The 19,799-nt window shown below is 40.3% G+C and overlaps 1 protein-coding gene across 1 annotated transcript in view; it reads right to left on the reverse strand.

The window, feature by feature from the left end:
* LOC116528427 (cytochrome P450 2C18) overlaps positions 1 to 4,546 on the reverse strand; it is a 104,777-nt gene extending 100,231 nt beyond the window's left edge. Inside the window, exons 1-2 of the mRNA XM_032245656.1 lie at positions 4,511 to 4,546; positions 4,273 to 4,382 (exon numbers count right to left, since the gene is read on the reverse strand). The gene's annotated coding sequence lies outside the window, so the exon portion shown is untranslated. The remainder of the gene's footprint in view (positions 1 to 4,272; positions 4,383 to 4,510) is intronic.
* Between the last annotated feature and the right edge of the window lie 15,253 nt (positions 4,547 to 19,799).

Genomic DNA, 19,799 nt, shown 5'->3' on the forward strand with positions numbered 1-19,799 from the left:
ACCTCACCCAGGTAATTTTTGTAGAGATAAGGTTTTGCCCAGGCTAGTCTCAGAATTTATGCAATCTGCTAACCTCAGCTTCTCAAAGTGTTGGGTTTACAGGCATGAGCCTGGCCAAAAATGACATTTTTAAACTGTCATTTATAATGCCAAAAAAACTATGTACCCATTAATCTAAGAAATTACATACAAAAACTCTCCAAAAAACTATAACACTTTATGGAGAGGCATTTGAGAAAACAAATAAACGGAGGGATATATCAAGTCCATTGATTGGAAGACTCAATAGTATAAATTCTCAATTCTTATTAGAAATTATTAATTCTCTCCAAACTTACCAGTAGAATCGTGCAACTTCAGTCAAATCCCAACAGCCTTTTCTTCTTTTCCTTTTTGTTTTATTATGGTTTGGGTTTTGAGATGGGGTTTCACTCTTTCACTCAGGCTGGAGTGTAGTAGTGTGTTCACAGCTCATTGCAACCTCTACCTCCTGACCTGAAGCAATCCTCCCACCTCAGCCTTCCAAGGAGCTGGGACTATAGGAGCACACAATTATGCCTGGCTAATTTTTTAATTTTTCTGTAGAGACAGTGGTCACACTATGTTGCCCAGGCTGGTCTCAAACTCCTGGACTCAAGCCATCCTCCCACCTGGGCATCCCAAAATGTTGGAATTACAGGCATGAGCCACTATGTCTGACTTTTTTCTTTTTTGAAATATTTGACAGGCTGACTCCAAAACTTGTTTAAAAATGCAAAGACAAGTAATAGGAGGAGGAGGGGGAAGAAAAGGAAAAGGATAATTTTACTCTACCAGAAATCGAACTTGTCATAAAACTAAGTAATAGGTGATAGACACAGTGACAGAACAGAATATGTGGATTCTCAATTTATGAAAATGACAGCATAGTCTCTTCAATGAATAGTGCTGGGAAAATTATTAAATATGTATCATTATGAAACATGAAATAGGTAGGGCACAGTGGCTCACACCTGTAATCCCAGCACTTTGGGAGGCCAAGGCGGGTGGATCACGAGGTCAGGAGATCGAGGCCTTCCTGGTCATGATGAAATCCTGTCTCTACTAAAATACAAAAAAAATTAGCCAGGCATGGCGGCATGCGCCTGTAGTCCCAGCTACTCTGGAGGCTGAGGCAGGAGAATCGCTTGAACCCAAGGGACAGAGGTTGAAGTGAGTCGAGATCATGCTACAGCACTCCAACCTGGTGACAGAGCAAGGCTCTGTCTCAAAAAATAAAAATAAATTAAAATAAAAAATAAAACATGAAATGGACTACTACATGCTACCATACACAAAAATCACCTTCAGATGTATTATAGGCCAAATAAAAAAGGCAAAATTTTAAAGCTTTTAAATAACTTAGAAGAAAATCTTAAGAAAGGGAAGAATTTTTTTTACATAAAATATGAAAGGCATTAATCATAACGGGAAAGAAGCACAAATGTGATTGTATTAAAATTAAAAGTGTATATATGTGTGTATGTGCATGTGTGCCAGGGTCAACGTATAATTATTTTTATAGCATCATTGTTCCTAACAGCCAAAAACTAGAAAAAACCCACATGTATCAACAGTAATATAAATAAATTTTATATACTCATACAGTGAAATACTTTATAGAAATGAAAATTAATAAACGAGATACATGAAACAACTTAGAAGAATTCTAAAGACATAATACTGATGTAAAAAGTCAGGCACAAAGACATACAGACTGAATTATTCTATTTAAATAAAGTTTGTTATTGGCTGAATTATGCCTTCCAAAATTCACATGTTGAAGTTCCAAGCCCAATACCTAAGGATGTAAACATTTTCATTATGCCTTTACTGCTACTCATGCCCCTACTCTGCTATTTTACATTACTTAAAACTGTCATCCAGAATTCAGATTCAACCAGTTGCCTGTTAATTTCATCCACTGTTTGACACACCTTCCAGGTCCATTTATGTGGATCCAGCCAATCTCTTTATCCTCACTATTCTCTGGGTCCCTGACCCACGATTCCCTAGATTGTCTGTGTCCCTCAGTGTCTCATTCAAAGTTAACATTGCCTCGGGTGATTTCTTTGATGCATATTTTTCAGATTCTAATCAGCCTAATCTAATCACAATCTTCTGTGATGACCCATTTAAATATGACAGCACATTGTTTACCATTATCCTGTGTGTGTGTGTGTGTGTGTGTGTGTGTGTGTGTGTGTGTGTATGTGTGTGTGTGTGTTCTGTCTAGCCTCAAAGTATAAGCTTTTATGTAGTAGGAATCATAACTACTAAATATTTTACCTTTTACATTTTTTAATGCTTGGAAAGTGTGAAAATCACTTATAGTTCTTAGATATTTAAATATATTTCAGATATCACGTTTCTGGCATGCCTGAATATCAATGGGAGAAACAATTAGCCAGTGACTTACATAAGCAGTGAGAACCAAGCAGCCACTCAATGGGTCACAGTCTACCTGTACCCTATTAATCAGGAAACAGCCTCAATGAACTCTAAAGGGTTGTTGAGGCACAGAAGAGCTTAGAAGAGCTTTTTAACATTCTCCAAAACAAAGTTTTGAGGGAAGTAATATTTTTCATCAAAAAAGGAAAAACAACCAGACAAAAACAAGCAATGGGGAAAGGATTCCCCGTTTAATAAATGGTGTTGGGAAAACTGGCTAGCCATATGCAGGAAGCTGAAACTGGACCCCTTCCTTACACTTTATACAAAAATTAACTCCAGATGGATTAAAGATTTAAACATAAGAACTAACACCATAAAAACCCTAGAAGAAAACCTAGGCAAAACCATTCAGGACATAGGCACAGGCGAGGACTTCATGACTAAAACACCAAAAGCAATGGCAACAAAAGTCAAAATAGACAAATGGGACCTAATTAAACTTAAGAGCTTCTGCACTGCAAAAGAAACTATCATTAGAGTAAACAGGTAACCAACAGAATGGGAAAAAGCTTTCGCAATCTACCCATCAGAAAAAGGGCTAATATCCAGAATCTACAAAGAACTAAAGCAGATTTACAGGAAAAAAAACAAACCCATTCAAAAGTGGGCAAAGGATATGAACAGACACTTTTCAAAAGACAACAAATATGCGACCAACAAACATGAAAAAATGCACATCATTGGTCATTAGAGAAATGCAAATCAAAAGCACAATGAGATACCATCTCACACCAGTTAGAATGGCTATCATTAAAAAATCTGGAGACAACAGATGCTGGAGAGGTTGTGGAGAAATAGGAATATTTTTACGCTGTTGATAGGAGTATAAATTAGTGCAACCATTGTGGAAGACAGTGTGGTGATTCCTCAAGGATCTAGAAATAGAAATTCCATTTGACCCAGCAATCCCATTACTGGATATATACCCAAAGGATTATAAATTGTTCTATCATAAAGACACATGTACACATATGTTCATTGCGGCACTGTTTACAATAGCAAAGACCTGGAACCAACCCACATGCCCATCGATGATAGACTGGACAAAAAAAATGTGGCACATATACATCATGGAATACTATGCAGCCATAAAAAACAATGAGTTCATGTCCTTTGTAGAGACATGGACGAACCTAGAAACCATCATTCTTAGCAAACTGACACAAGAATAGAAAACCAAACACCACATGTTTTTACTCATAGGTGGGTGATGAACAATAAGAACACCTGGGCACAGAGAAGGGAACAACACTCACAGGGCTAGGTAGGGAGGTGGAGGGGAGGGGAGAGGAGGACAGTGGGGGTGCAGGGAGGAGGGGGAAGGATAACACTGGGAGAAATGCCTGATGTAGGCAACGGTGTGGGGCATGGACACAGCAAACCACCATGGCATGTATGTACCTATGCAACATTCCTGCAGGATGCAGGATGTGCACATGTACCCCAGAGCCCAAATACAATTAAAAAAAAAAAAAGGAAAAACATTATAAAGCTAAAAAAGATAGATCTAATAATTTATTCAGCAGCATTTATAGGTTTCTACTATGTGTCAGGCACTTTGCTAAGCACAAGGAAGCAAAAGATTAAAATATATAATATATATGTTATATATAAGTGTATATGGTATATGTATATATGTATAACTATAAATATATAACATATATATTTATATATCTCTACCAGTAAAAAATATATAACCATGAATGAAACATAATACTTTATTTCAAACATATTAATGCTTAAAATTTAAGGTAAGAGCTTACAAAGATTATCAAATGTAATAGTCAACTTTTGTATTACATTCCATTTTACTGTTTGAAACGCATTTCAATACCTTCATCCAGTTTGTTTTCTCATCATAAGCCTCCATGGAAATCCAGATACATATTATCACAAATCCTATTTTTCAGCTGAGGAAATGACAGTTGAAAAAGGTCAGTCTCAGGTTGATTGGTGCAGCAAACCACCATGACACATACCTATGTAACATACCTATGTATGTTACATACATACCTATGTAACAAAACTGCATACATACCTATGTAACAAAACTGCATGTTCTGCACATGTATCCCAGAACCTAAACTATAATAAAAAAAAAAAAAAAAAGAAAAGGAAAAGGTCAGTCTAAGTTACCTGTCTAGGATTCCAATTAGCAAAAGTACCAGAACTTGGCCTCAGTGTTTATCAAGCAAAAGAGGCTGCCTCTAGAGAAAACACAGGGAAGTGGCCTAAATGATGAACTGATCCAATCTTTTATTTTATAATGAAGAAACTGTAGACAAGAGAAGTTAATGAATACTGCTAGAAGTAAGCTGAAGTATAATTACTTTAGGCTACTTAGTTTATTAATAATACTCTGTACTCCAGGCCAGATATGGTGGCTCATGCCTGTAATCCCAGCACTTTGAGAGGTTGAGGCGGGTGGGTGGATCCTGAGGTCAGGAGTTCGAGGCCAGCCTGACCAACACAGAGAAATCCCCTTCTCTACTAAAAAAAACAAAAACAAAAAAAATCAAAAAATTAGCTGGGCATGGTGGCACATACCTGTAATCCCAGCTACTTGGGAGGCTGAGACAGAAGAATCACTTGAACCCAGGGAGTGGAGGTTGTGGTGAGCTGAGATCATGCCATTGCACTCCAGCCTGAAAAAAAAAAAGAAATACAAGTAATTGCTTACAAGATGGACTGCCACTAGGTAACTTTGTGAACTGTTCCTCTGATTTTCATCACACTCAATCATAACATAAGGCTCCCTGCTGCAGTGCCCTGTCCTCCTGTTTCAGACTACACTTATCCTGGCATCAGCTGGTGCTCCAGAATTGTCCCCATCTCATCACTGCAGATTGGTGCTTCTCAATCCTATGCTGATGCTCTTAACTTCCTTAAGAGAGAACGAAGTAATATAATCAAGAGACATTAAAGGTGCTCATAGGAAGAAAGGCCTTACCCGAATTTGGTGGGAATGCAGATTGGTGCAGCCACTGTGGAAAACAATATGGAGGGTCCTAAAGAAATTAAAAATAAAACTACCATGTGATCCACCTGTCCCTCTTCTGGGTATATACTCAAGGAAATGAAATCACCAGCTTGTAAAGATACCTGTTTCAATAGTTCATTCTCACATTGCTATAAGGAACTACCTGAGACTGGATAATTCATAAAGAAAAGGTTTAATTGACTCACAGTTCCACAGGCTGTACTGGAAGCATGGCTGGGGAGGCCTCAGAAAACTTACAATCATGGTGAAAGGGGAAGCAGGCACATTTTCACATGGTGGAGCAAGAGGTGGAAAGTGAGATAGAGGAAGTGCTATACATTTTTACAACAACCAGATCTTGTGAGAATTCACTCACTATCATGAGAACAGCATGGGGTAAGGCTGCCCCAATGATTCAATCACCTTCCACCAGACCCCTCCTCCAACACTGCAGGTTACAATTCAACATGATTTGTAATTCAACAAGATTTGGATGGGGCCATGGAGCCAAATCATATCTTTCTGCCCTTAGCCACTCCCAAATCTCATGTACTTCTCACATTTCAGAACACAATCATGCCTTCCCAACAGTCCCCCAAAATGTTAACTCATTCCAGCATTAACTCAAGAGTCCAAGTCCAAAGTGTCATCTAAGACAAGGCAAGTCCCTTCCACCTATGAGCCTGTAAAATCAAAAACAAGTTAGTTACTTCCCAGACACAGTGGGGACACTGGCATTGGATAAATGCTCTCATTCCAAAAGGGAGAAATCAGCCAAAACAAAGGGGCTATAGCTCCCATGCAAGTTCAAAACCCAGCAGGGTAGTCATTAAATCTTAAAGCTCTAAAATAATCTCCTTTGACTCCACGTCTCCCATCCAGGCCACATTGACATGGGGGGTGGGCTCCCAAGGCCTTGGGCAGCTCTGCCCCTGTGGCTTTGCATGGTGCAGCCCCCTCAGCTGCTTTCATGGGCTGGCATTGAGTGCCTGCATCTTTTCCAGGTGCATGGTGCAAGCTGTCAGTGGATCTACCATTCTGGGATCTGGAGAAAGTGGCCCTCTTCTTCCAGCTCCACTAGGTGGTGTCCCAGTGGGAACTCTGTGTGAGGGCTCAAATCCCACATTTCCCCTCCACCCTGCCGTAGTAGAGGTTCTCCATGAGGACTCCACCCATGCAGCAGACTTCTGCCTGGAAATCCAGGCATTTCCATACATCCTCTAAAATCTAGGTGGAGGGTCCCATGCTCTTGCCCTCTGCCAACCCACAGGCTTAACACTACATGGAAGCTGCCAAGGTTTGGAACTTGCACCCTCTGAAGCAATGACCTGAGCTGTACTTTGGCCCCTTTTAGTCACAGCTAGGGTTGGAGTCACCAAGATGCAGGGCACCATGCCCTGAGGCTGCACAGAGCAGCAGGGCCCTAACCTACAAAATCATCTTTCTCTCCTAGACCTCTAGGCCTGTGATGGGAGGAGCTGCTGTGAAGGTCTCTGAAAAGCCTTGGAGGCATTTTCCCCATTGTCTTGGCTATTAACATTTGGCTTCTCTTTACTTATGCAAATTTCTAAAGCAGGCTTGACTTCATCCCCAGAAAATGGGTTTTCTCTTTTCTACAATATGATCAAGCTGCAAATTTTCCAAACATCTATACTCTGCTTCCTTTTTAAATATGAGTTCCAGGCAGGTGCGGTGGCTCATGCCTGTAATCCCAGCGCTTTGGGAGGCCAAGGCAGGTGGATTGCCTGAGGTCAGGAATTCGAGAGAAGTCCAGCCAACATGGCGAAACCCTATCTCTACTAAAAATACAAAAATAGTAGCTGGGTATGGAGGCATGTGCCTGTAATCCCAGCTACTCTGGAGGCTAGACAGGGGAATTACTTGAACCAGAGAGGTGGAGGTTGCAGTGAGCCAATATCATACCATTCCACTCCAGCCTGGGTGACAGAGAGAGACACTGTCTCCAAAAAAAAAAGAGTTCCAGTTTCAGATAATCTCTTTGGGCATGCATGGGAGTGTATGCTGTTAGAAGAAGCCAGGTCCCCTCTTGAATGCTTTGCTGCTTAGAAACTTCTTTTGCCAGATATCCTAAATCTTCTCTTTCAAGTTCAAAGTTCCACAGATCCCTCTAGCAGCAGGAAAATGTCACCAGTCTCTTTGCTAAAGGATAGCAAGAGTGACCTTTACTCCACTACCTAATAAGTTTCTCATCTCCATCTGAGACCTCCTCAGCCTGGGCTTCATTGTCCATATCACTATCAGCATTTTGATCACAACCATTGAACAAGCCTCTAGGACATTCCAAACTTTCCTTCATCTTCCTGCCTTCTTCTAAGCATTCCAAACTATTCCAACCTCTGTCCTCTGTCAGAACTGGAAATGTGCAAAAAGGGTAGGTTTTAGGTACGTTACCACATACAAACAAATGTACCCGGCTGGGTGCAAGTGGCTCATGCCTCTAAGTCCAGTACTCTGGGAGGCTGAAGCAGGAGGATTGCTTGAGTCCAGGAATTAATAGGTTATTCAGCTAAAAATTGCTCCAAGGTATTTTTTTTTTAAAGCAAAAAGAGCTAAAAACAAAGTTGCAAAGAACAAAGTAAAAACCAAGCAGTAACTAATAACAGGAAAATCTGCAAAAGATGGCACAATCTTTATCATATCTGTTGTTGAAAAGAGTCAAACTCTGTAAATTATTTGAAGAGATTAATTCTGAGCCAAATATGAGTGACCATGCTCCTGTGACACAACCACCAGGATGTTCTAAGAACATGTGTCCAAGGTGGTCAGGGTGCAGCTTGGTTTTAGGGAGACATGGGACTTTAACCAAATATTGTCAAGAAATACATTTTAGGGAGATATGGGACTTTAACCAAATATTGTCAAGAAATACATTTTAGGGAGATATGGGACTTTAACCAAATATTGTCAAGAAATACATTGGTTTGGTCCAGAAAGGTGGGACAACTCAAAGTGGTGGGGGTGGTAGGGCAGAGCTTCCAGCTTATAGGTAGATTTTAAAATGTTCTGGTTGACAATTGGTTGAGTTTATCTGAAGACCTAGGATCAATAGAAAAGAATGTCTGGGTTAAGATAAAGGATTGTGGAGACCAAAATTCTTATTTGCAGAGGAAGCCTTAGGTAGTAAACAGAATAGGTTGTAAAATATTTCTTTTCAGTCTTAAAGTCTGTGTTGATGTTAATGCTGGACAGGTATAATGAGGCATGTCCAACCCCCACTTCCTATCTTGGCCTCAACCAGTCTTTCAGGTTAAATTTTAAGAATTCCCTAGATGACAAGGAAGTCCATTCAGATGGTTGAGGGACCTTAGAATTTTTTTTCTGGTTTACATATCATTCCCTTTGTTGGGGTCACTACTTGCAAGGGTTTGTCCTGCAGACCTTGACTCAACAATGGATGAATAAAGTTCACTGACACACAGATATTATGCATTGCCAGCTCAACTGAGTGTCTAGGCTGCTTACAGACTCCTTGGAGAGTGCTGTAAACAGTTGCAAGTGCTGGCCTCCACTAGCCAGTGAGACTCACATTTATTCAGTAAAGGCTTGAGTCAACCTAATAGAGAGTAACTGACATTGTGGACTTCTAGGGTAGCAAGCAATTAAGCACCTGAGGTAAATTAAATGTCAGTCTTGGGATCACATTAGTAAACAAGCTAGCTAGGTAAACTACTCTACATTCTTTTGTATTTGCACCTTAATATCTCTGGCTCTTGCAAAGAGACTCTGACTGCCTTCAGCCAGATTACTGGAGCTTATGCCAACCTTCCAGGCCTTTCAAGAGGGTTTGTGGCTATATTCTATAACTTTCTCTAATATTTTTTTCTTTAATATTTTTGCTACCACCCTGACTGAACTACTATATCCCTTAACGTAAAAATAAAAGCAGCTATTAGAAAATGGTTCCATTACTTACGTGTTATTTAATATACATTAATTTTTGAGGCAGAAAAGCATACTGGTTGAACTTGAACTCTCACTGAAGTTTTACATAACAGAAGACCTCATAACAATTTATATTTAAAAAGATTTAACATGAGCCGGGTGCGGTGGCTGACACCTGTTATCCCAGCACTTTGGGAGGCCGAGGTGGGTAGATCACAAGGTCAAGAGATTGAGACCATCCTGGACAACATAGTGAAACCCCATCCTATTAAAAATATAAAAATTAGCTGTGTGTGGTGGTGCACACCTGTAGTCCAGTCACTTGGGAAGCTAAGGCAGGAGAATCTCTTGAACCCAGGAGGTGGAGGTTGCCGTGAGCCAAGATTATGACATTGCACTCCAGCCGGGTGACAGAGTGAGACTTCACCTCAAAAAAAAAAAAAAATATTTTGCGTAAGTGCTTTGAATGGTGCACAGTAGCACAATACGCTATGCAGACATGGCAGCAATTATCATTAAAATATCACTATACTAGGTTTTTCTTGTTGTCTACAAGCTTGCCTCTGACCAAAAAATAATAATAATAACCTAACTCACAATATGCTGAGGAAAATAAAACCAAACCAAATTACTGTTTTTTGGATACTTATAACAGAATGTGACTCAAAATGCTGCTTCATATCTCAGTGACAAATCTGAAAATGATGAAAACACCATTGTGAGAATCACAAAACATTAATGAAAATGTTGATATTTAAATTAAGCATTGAAGAACAGATTGGGTTAACAAAATAATGCACAATGCTTCCAAAGACCATTTCAACTATCTCCAACTGGTTTTATATTTCCTTGCATTTGAGAATCACAGTTAAGTCCTATGAGAAATAATTCTGGAGGGTGGTTTGCATAAATACTTCACCTCTCTCTCTACCCATAACCTTTGCCATGTAACTTTGCAGTGTCCTCTCACTACGATTCTGGGTTTGCCCCTGTGACTTTCTGTAGCCATGAGAAATTAGCTGGGATGCAAGTAGAGGCCTGAAAAGTACTTACTCAATTTCACTTACTTTAGTGTCTCTATTTTGTTGTGAGAAGAGCACGTCTGAGCCAGCTCTTTAGTGGCAGAAGGATGAGAAAACCTTCTCAGCAGTCTCTTCAACCCCGTTGAGTCTAGATCAACTGACTACCAGCTGGCCAGCTGGCCACAGATGTAAGTCTAGCCAAGGCCAGCTGAGCCAACCATTCAAGCCCTGCCTAGACCAGCTGACAACAGCCAATCCACAGACACAGAAATAATAAGCATATTAAGCCACTGAGTGTTGAGGGTGATTTTGTGCCAAGCAAGCTAATACATTCCATAATTACCATTGCAGGGCATTTTGCTTATTTTATTCTTGGTCAAAAAATGACTTTTATTCTTATTTATAACATGTATTTGAGTTCAAGATAGCTGACTGAATGCCCTTGTTTACTTCTTCTCCCTCCCAATATCTTCTTTTAAATGAAAATATAAATGTAAAAATCTATAGGAGCATTGAAAATCCAGGAGGTGAATAACAACAGATCATAAAATTGAGAAACTTCTAGAAGACTAACTATATGGAAATAAATTGCCAACAAAATACAACCAAGCTAAGAATCTCAAAACATCAGACATGAAAAAAGAGATTTATTAAAAATAAGAATCTGGCAAGGTGTGGTGGCTCACTCCTATAATCGTAATACTTTGGGAGGCCAAGGCAGGCAGATCACTTAAGCCCAGGAATTTAAGACCAGCCTGGACAACATGGCAAAACCCCCTCTTTAAAAAAAAATACTTTAAAAATTTGCTGGGTATGATGGCACACATCTGTAGTCTCAGCTACTCAGAAGGCTGAGGTGGAGGGATCACTTGCCCGGAAGTGGAGGTTTCAGTGAGCTGAGATGGTGCCTCTGCACTCCAGCCTGGGTGACAGAGCAAGACGCTGTCTTAAAAAGAAAAAAAAAAAAAAAACACCAAAAACTAGTCAGACATAGTGGCATATGCCTGTGGTCCCAGCTACTCGGAAAGGATCACTTGAGCCCGGGAGGTTGAGACTGCAGTAAGCCATGATCATGCCACTGCACTCTAGCGTGAGCCACAGAGCAAAACCCAGTCTCAAAAAAACAAAAAACAAAACAAAATTGGACTACTAAATTTAAATATATTTGTTCATGCATTATGCTCTACTATCACAGTCATCGTTCAAATGCACCTTCAAAGTCCTCTGCCCAGGCCAGGTGAAGTGGCTCATGCCTATAGCCCCAGCACAAGCATGGGAGGCCAAGGTGGGCAGATCACCTGAGGTTGGGAGTGGGAAACCAGCCTGGCCAACATGATGAAACCCTGTCTGTACTAAAAATGTAAAAATTAGCCAGGTGTGGTGGAAGGTACCTGTATTCCCAGCTACTTGGGAGGCTGAGGCAGGAGAATTGCTTGAACCCAGGAGGCAGATGTTACAGTGAGCCAAGATCGCACCATTGCACTCCAGCCTGGGCAACAAGAGCAAAAATTTCATCTCAAAAAAAAAAAAAAGTCCTCTGGCCATAATTGCAATTTGGGGACAGGTGGAAAATAGATAGAACTTCATGATGACAAAAGCTGGGTAAGCAGAAAAAATATATAGCATGTCTTGTGAAGAGGGAGACTGTTCTAAGCGTCAAAGACTACAGGCACAAGCCTTATTAACAGATAGTTGTGTGATAACCTTCCTGAGAGTATCTTGTCAGCCTCCTAATCTCCAACAGACTGACAATCAAGTTCCAGGCAAAGGTACAAATAAGACCCACAGGTAGGTTCTTCCTACTTTATGATATAGCAACGTACCTGGAGCTGGACTAACTGAAAAGTTAAGGGCACAATTCTCCAGACTGCAAGCCTTCTGACACTAACTATAAGTTTTGGGTTTCCAAAAATCACCCTCAGATTCAATAATTTGCTAGAAAGATTCATAGTACTGAAAGCTTGTATATTCTCAGTAACCAGCCAAAGGAAGAAATACATGGGGTGGAGTTGTGGATAGGTCCAAATGAAATGGGAGAGTTCCTTGACCCTCCTCTCAGGATGTGCAACAGGGATGTGGCTTACCTGTTTGGTTGCTGCTGATGCTGCTCAAACCCTTGACAGGAGGAGGAGCATGCAGACAGGCAGGTGCAGGAGCTGGGGCAAGTGCTTTGGGCTCCAGCCCCATAGTTGTGTCTAGGGGTGGGTGCCTGCAGACCCAGTACTACAATGCTCTTTTAGCCTTGCAGTCCTCAGATGGCTTAAGTGTTAACCAGCTCAATGGGCCCTCTGCCTTTTCACAAGGGCAGAGAGCCAGTGTGACAGCTTTCTGTATCCTGAGTTCTTGACTAGAGTCCTCAAAGAATTGGGTCACACAAGGGCTTGAAGGATTAATATGGGGGTTTTAATGAGTGGTGGAGGTGGCTCTCAGCAGGATGGATGGGGAGCTGGAAGGGGGATTGTAGTGGGAAGATGATCTTTCCCTGGAGTTTGGTCATCCAGCAGCTGGACTCCTCTTGGTGTTCAGACGTTCTTTTTCTTCTTCTCTGCTGTGCCATTCTGCCATTCGCCTGCTTGTCACCTTGTCTCTTTTGTCTCCTTGTCTGCTTCTGGAACCTGGAATTCAGGGTTACTATGGGTACAGGATGGCGGAGGCGAGGCATAGCAAGCCAAAAGGCAACTTTTTGGGCACAAAAACAGAAGTACCTGTTCCCACATAAGGCCATGAGTCTCCAGGCTTGAGAGTGAGGACTTTGCCAGGGAACTGCCTTCTACCCAGTATTTCTTTATCTCCTATCCATATCACAAATGCTGAGCTTTCTGTTATCCTCTACCCATGGATCCATGGCCAGTGTCACTTCTTCCCAGCCACAGTGGTCTACAATACCTATATAATGCAAAGCTCATCCTACCCTCTGTGTCCAGGGGTTTTATTCAAGCTTTATGATTGATTGATTCATTGCCCACAGGTTGAATGTAAGCACCAGCTCTCCCTGTTTCCCAGGTCAGGCTATCATGAGGGCCCAACATTACACAACTTATTTTGAGACTGGGTCTCACTCTGTCACCCAGGCTAGAGTGCAGTGGTGCCAACACAACTCACTACAGCCTCAACCTCCTGGGCTCAAGTAATCCTCCCACCTCAGCCTCCTAAGTACCTGCAATCACAGGCATATGCTGCCACACCTGGCTGATTTTTAAAACTTATTTGTATAGATGGGGTCTCACCATGTTAGCCAAGTTGGTCTTGAACTCCTGGGCTGAAGTTATTCTCTCACCTGTCTCCCAAAGTGCTGGGATTACAGACATGAGCCACGGCACTCAGGCCACGAATCACTTTACTAGCACTAACTAGCCTTGTGGTCTAAGCAGCCCACCAAGAATAACAAAGACATTCCCATCACTTAGGAAATTCCAAGAGTTTAGATATTGCCTCCTAGGAGCCAGGACAAAGGCCAGGTCTCTCCTTGGATGAGGCCAGATTCTTTATTAAGAAGTAACTTTTCTCTGTTGACCAGAAAATGTTCTGTGATTCTTATTGAGGAAGTAGGGTAAATACATGGTAAACAAAAGGCCAATCTAATGATCTGCAGTCATGAGTTAACTGAGGGATACCCCTGTTAGCTACAACAAGAAGTGATAACAACATAAGGAAGAAAAAATAATTTTCTCTACCATTCAGTTCTTCAGTGGGACTCCCTATAACAAAAGACAGGTTAACTGGAGAAAAAGTTTATTAACATGTATATTTTCAAATATACAAGAAAGAAATCTAAGGAATAATTTTTTAGAGTACAGGTAAAAAAGAGTATGGGAAAAAGCCTGGTTAAGATGAGACAGCCAGGAAAAGCACTTTACACAAAGGTAAGATTTGCTTTGCGAAGGCACTTTCTCTATTTAGTCATCCCTCTCTTCTTTGTGCAAAGAAGACATCCTTTCTGAGGAGAGCAAATATCACCTCGGCCATCAAACCAACCATCTGGATGCAAAGCCCCTTATCTGAGAAATTCAAGAAGTAATTACACTTCCCTATTATCTTGTGAAAGGAAAATAAAACTCAGGACCCCAAAATCACTAAGCCAAGGGAAAAGTCAAGCTGGGCACTACATCAGGCAAACCTGCCTCCCATTTTTTTATAGCTAAAAATAAAAGTTACATACCTCCCTCACAATTTGCCCACAAGGAAATTCCTTGTGGGCCTCAATATCTTTACCCTTAAAAAGTTCTGTTGAATTTGTCTGACAATAAACTGATAGCTTACCTTCACAGATGCAGGACAGAAAGTCATCCCTCTGCTTACCTGAAACAAATGCACATCTGCTTGTTCTGTCCTATGGTTTATGTAAAAATGCAGATTCATTGAGCCATACTAAATTGTGTATTCAGTGGAAGGCTAATCAAGGACTCAAAGGAATGTAACCTTTGGTCTTTCATCTACTTATGACCTGGAAGTTCCCCCATGTCCTCACCTCCTTCAAGTTGTCTAACCTTACCCAATCAAACCAATGTACATCTTATACATATTATGTCTCATGTTTCCCTAAAATGTATAAAAGTAAGCTGTACCCCCAAGCACCTTGGGCACATGTCATAAGGACCTCCTGAGGGTGCATCACAGATGTGTCCTTAACCTTGGCTAAATTTTCTAAATTAGTTGAGATCCATCTCAGATATTTTGGGTGTACAATCTAAAGCAAACTGCACCATTGGAGCAACTCCATCTCAAAAAAAAAAAACAAACAAAAAAACAAAAAAACCCCAGCTCTTCCTATTACATGCCATAAAAGGTTGTCTTCTTTCCCTCCCCTCAAAATTTTCAGGTCAAATGTCAGAAGCTTTTACGAAGGTCCAATCACTCTGAACTAGAATTGTTCTCTTAACATTTCTCAAGCCTAACTTCTTTTTGGGTCCTGCAAGCCAGAAAAATGCGCCAGAATTGAAACCACTTGTTTACAGTGTAAGAAATGAGAGAAATGTGACTTGGGCAAAAAGAGGATCCCTTTCTCCTTTAGAGAAATGCCTTTATCCAAGGACTGGAGATTAGTGTTTGAGGCAGAATAAAAGTACAGTAAAATGATTCTATGGTTTGAATCTTGGCTTTTGGCTTGCTTTCTTTGGTAGTATACCTGTTATTAGGAAATTACAACTAATAAGAGTAAAATGTAGTAGAGATGGTGGTATCTTTCACTTATTAAACATTCAAGTGGCAGACATTACATGAAGTACTTTATGTATACTCTTTCAATCACCCATAGTATCCTTGAGATGAACACTGACTATATTTAATAAATGTCCTTTTCTGTATTAACCCATTGGAACCTTACGTCCTTGAGGTAGGAGTTACTATTATTTCCCTCATTTGCAGAATAGCTTATAATTGCTAAAGCCAGGCCAAAGCTACTATGCAGTATAAAACTAAGAGTACAAAACCATGAAGAAATCATGAAAGTGCCTTCAATATAGCCAGAAAATAACACTTCTAATTAATCAGAGAAATACATGTTGTGTCAGTCACTTTATCTCCTTTAGCAAAGCAAATCTTAACAGGTCTTGGTTGGTTGTCACTGAAACTATTTCCTCATGTTTAATGTAGATGAATATAAAATTCTAGGCTATAAATTTCTTCCTTTGACAGTTTTACTTTTTATCTATTAAAACATCTGTTATCAGCCAGGGGCTCACGCCTGTAATCCCAGCACTTTGGGAGGCTGAAGTGGGCACATCACCTGAGGTCAGGAGTTCAAGACCAGCTCGGCCAACATGGTGAAACCATCTCTACTAAAAATACAAAACTTAGCCGACTGTGGTGGTGGGTACCTGCAATCCCAGCTACTCAGGAGGCTAAGGCCAGAAAAGTGCTTGAACCTGGGAGGCAGAGATTGCAGTGAGCCAAGATTGCACCATTGCACTTCAGCCTGGGCAACAAGAGCAGAAGTCTGTCTCAAAAAAATATCTGCTATCTGACCATCGTTCCTTTGGTGATCTTTCTCTGAAAGGTTCAGAAGATTGTCTTTGATGCTCATTTGCTCTATAATGCATCCAGGTGTAGGAAATTTCTTAAATTCTGGGTAGCACTTAATAAACTAACCCAATAAGGTCATTTTTTTAAATTCTAGGAAACGAAGTATTTTTTAATCCAGTGTATTCACTTGATTTTTCTAGTTTTATTACTGCTTTATTTCCAACATGCTGTTATATAGTAGTGACAAAACAGACAAGATGCCGAATCTCATAGAGATCACGAGGCAGACAGATTAACAACAATAAGACATTTTGTGGGGAAGAGAGAGAACAGGGACATTCAGTCTAGTTGAAATGTGACCTAAAATCAAATTAGCAAGCAGCTATCATGCACCTATCTGAGTGAGGAACACAGCTAAATGTCAAGTCCAAACAATAATGGATTCATCAATGATGGATTTAATCTCAAAGTTGCTAGGTGCCTCTCTTCAGGTGTGCTCCGACCTCAATTTTCCAATCTTATCCCCTAAGGAAAGATCAAACCTGTCTTGTGGTGAGTAGTGTAATATTCCAATACAACTTCTCTTGCTCCCTGGTGCTAATACGAAGGGGAATCAATGGAAAACGTAGAAACAAGTGTACATGCACAGGATAAAGCAAAGCATCTTGCCACTCCATTCTCCCAAATGTGCCTGCGTCTGCTTCTCAGTGCTAACTACTCATGTGAGACATCTCAATAAAACATTAAAATGGATTTTTGTCTCAAATCATTTAAATACCCAGACAGAATAAATTCAGTGTTCCATGGCACTCCCAAATCCTTACACAAGTCCAGTAATAAATGGTGGAGACTAAGAGGCAAGATATACCTATAACTGATCTGTTCTCACCAGGGATTCTTCTACCACGTATTTCATCTACAGTAAGAAAAATCATTTTTATTAACATTCCCCAAACTTCATTATTTAACACACCTATCATAGTTTCTGCTATGCAGAATTAATCCATGGTAATACAGATTATGAAAGCAATTCACCATGGGATGGGGTTATTAACTAAGAGGGCAAAGAGAAACTTATCAAATGCTAATGTGGATGGAAAAGAAGTAGACATAGGCCAAGTGTGGTGGTTCATGCCTACAATCCCAGGACTTTGGGAGGCCGAGGCAGGCAGATCACCTGAGATCGGGAGTTAGAGACCATCCTGACCAATATGGAGAAACCCCATCTCTACTAAAAATACAAAACTAGCCAGGCGTAGTGGCACATGCCTGTAATCCCAGCTACTCAGGAAGCTGAGACAGGAGAATCACTTGAACCCAGGAGGCAGAGGTTGAGGTGGGCCAAGATGGCAATACTGCACTCCAGCCTGTGCAACAAGAACAAAACTGTCTCAAAAACAAACAAACAAAACCAGGTAGATATAGACAAAAAGTATAAATCAAGCTAGCACTTACAAGATTTTTGTATCATGCTGAAAGAAAATGGTAGGCTGGATGTGGTAGCTTCTGCTATTGGGAGGCAGAGGCAGGATGACTGCTTGAGTCCAGAAGTTGGAGATGCCTGGACAATAAATAGTTCACAAATGCCTAGGCAACAGTTCGCAAAATAAACTTTAAAAACAAAACAAAAAAAACTAAGCTCTACGAAAAAGTTTAAAAATTAGGCATGGTGGCAACCGTCTGCAGTCCCTGCTGTTCAGGAGGCTCAATGGGAGGATCCCCGGAGTTGGAGGCTACAGTGAACTATAATCCAAGCCTGGATGACAGAGCGAGAACTCATCTGACCAAAAAAAAAAAAAAAAAAGCCATGTTTGTGTTATGACTATACTATTTTACAAATAACATTTCTTTTTAAAGTGAAAAAAGAAACAAGAGACCTTGCTTTGATCACTGTAATTGTATGGGTTGCAGTAGAGAGTATTTAGCATGAGGAGAAGCAAGCATACATTATTTAAAAATATTCCAAAATACCTTAGAGAAGAGAAATAGTTCACATAATGCTACTCTTATTAGGGTGCTTTAGGAAAGACAGTGAAGGATATAGAGGAATTTAAAATGCTAAGACTCAAGAAGACATAAAAGATACAGTGACATGCTTGTGGGGACAATCTGTAGATTCACTTGGCTAAAGGAGACGTAAGATTTCTAAAAACGGTAATGGAAAAAATTACGAACAACTTAATTCATTCTTTAGACCTCATTTAGCCTCAAACAGGAACCTGTGAACATAAGCTCAGGAGTAAGTTTTATGAGCATATTTCAACCAAGTGTAAATAAATTATAAGCATATTCTAGACTACGTGGTTAATTGAGTAGAAATTCAGAACTAAAATAATTTTTTGAAATAAAGACAGAAGCATTTATTTAATGTTCTTCATGAAAAAACTAATACTTTGTAGCCTTCTTATAAAATCTTACCTCAAACTGCTAAGACTAAAAAAATCACATACAATTGCTAAAGCATTGGTGAAAGATTTCATCACATGTTGGATTGGAAATGTTCAAGTACCACCTTCACCATACCTTTTGACACTTTCAACCATCTAATAATATGGAATAGTGACTCACTAAAGAAATAAAGCTAAAAAAATATTTTTTATACTTTGATCAGGTTCTGAAAGACAAGGCCTGGTTTAAGAATAATTTTTTGGCTGGGCGCGGTGGCTCAAGCCTGTAATCCCAGCACTTTGGGAGGCCGAGGCGGGTGGATCACGAGGTCAAGAGATCGAGACCATCCTGGTCAGCATGGTGAAACCCCGTCTCTACTAAAAATACAAAAAATCAGCTGGGCATGGTGGCGCGTGCCTGTAATCCCAGCTACTCAGGAGGCTGAGGCAGGAGAATTGCCTGGACCCAGGAGGCGGAGGTTGCGGTGAGCCAAGATCGCGCCATTGCACTCCAGCCTGGGTAACATGAGTGAAACTCCGCCTCAAAAAAAAAAAAAAAAAAAAAAGAATAATTTTTCATGTAAGACAAGACAGGGAGTATTTGTTTCCATATCATCAAATGAATTCATCTATTTCCCTCTGTCCCTTACAAAAATCTGGAAACTTAAATGATCGTAAAAAATGAAACAAGTGTTAAACCCCCAGACAATAAAACAGAAGCAATGGCAAAGCAATATTTTGGAAACTGAAAAATAAATGCATCAGTGTTACTTAGTTGACTCAATAGGCTGGAGAACTGAAAGGCTCAGTTCTAGATAGAGGTTTTCACTAAAAAAACACCAGAAGTAGTTGAAAGAAGCAGTTAAATACCAAGGTCCTATACCTCCTTGTAAAATGCTTACCACTCCCCCTTACACTGGAAGAAAACTCAGAATTAACTGCCTGGAAAGGGTGAATCAGTGGATGTCTGGAATATGAGAATCCAAATATAGACAGGGTACAGTATTTTACTGAAAACTGGGACATCTACATTTTGAACAGTAAAATCTCCAACACACTGTCCCTCCATCCTCA

Source organism: Sapajus apella, unplaced genomic scaffold (genome assembly GCF_009761245.1).
Source record: "Sapajus apella isolate SASKATOON/1434 unplaced genomic scaffold, GSC_monkey_1.0 scaffold58, whole genome shotgun sequence".
Taxonomy (NCBI): domain Eukaryota; kingdom Metazoa; phylum Chordata; class Mammalia; order Primates; family Cebidae; genus Sapajus; species Sapajus apella.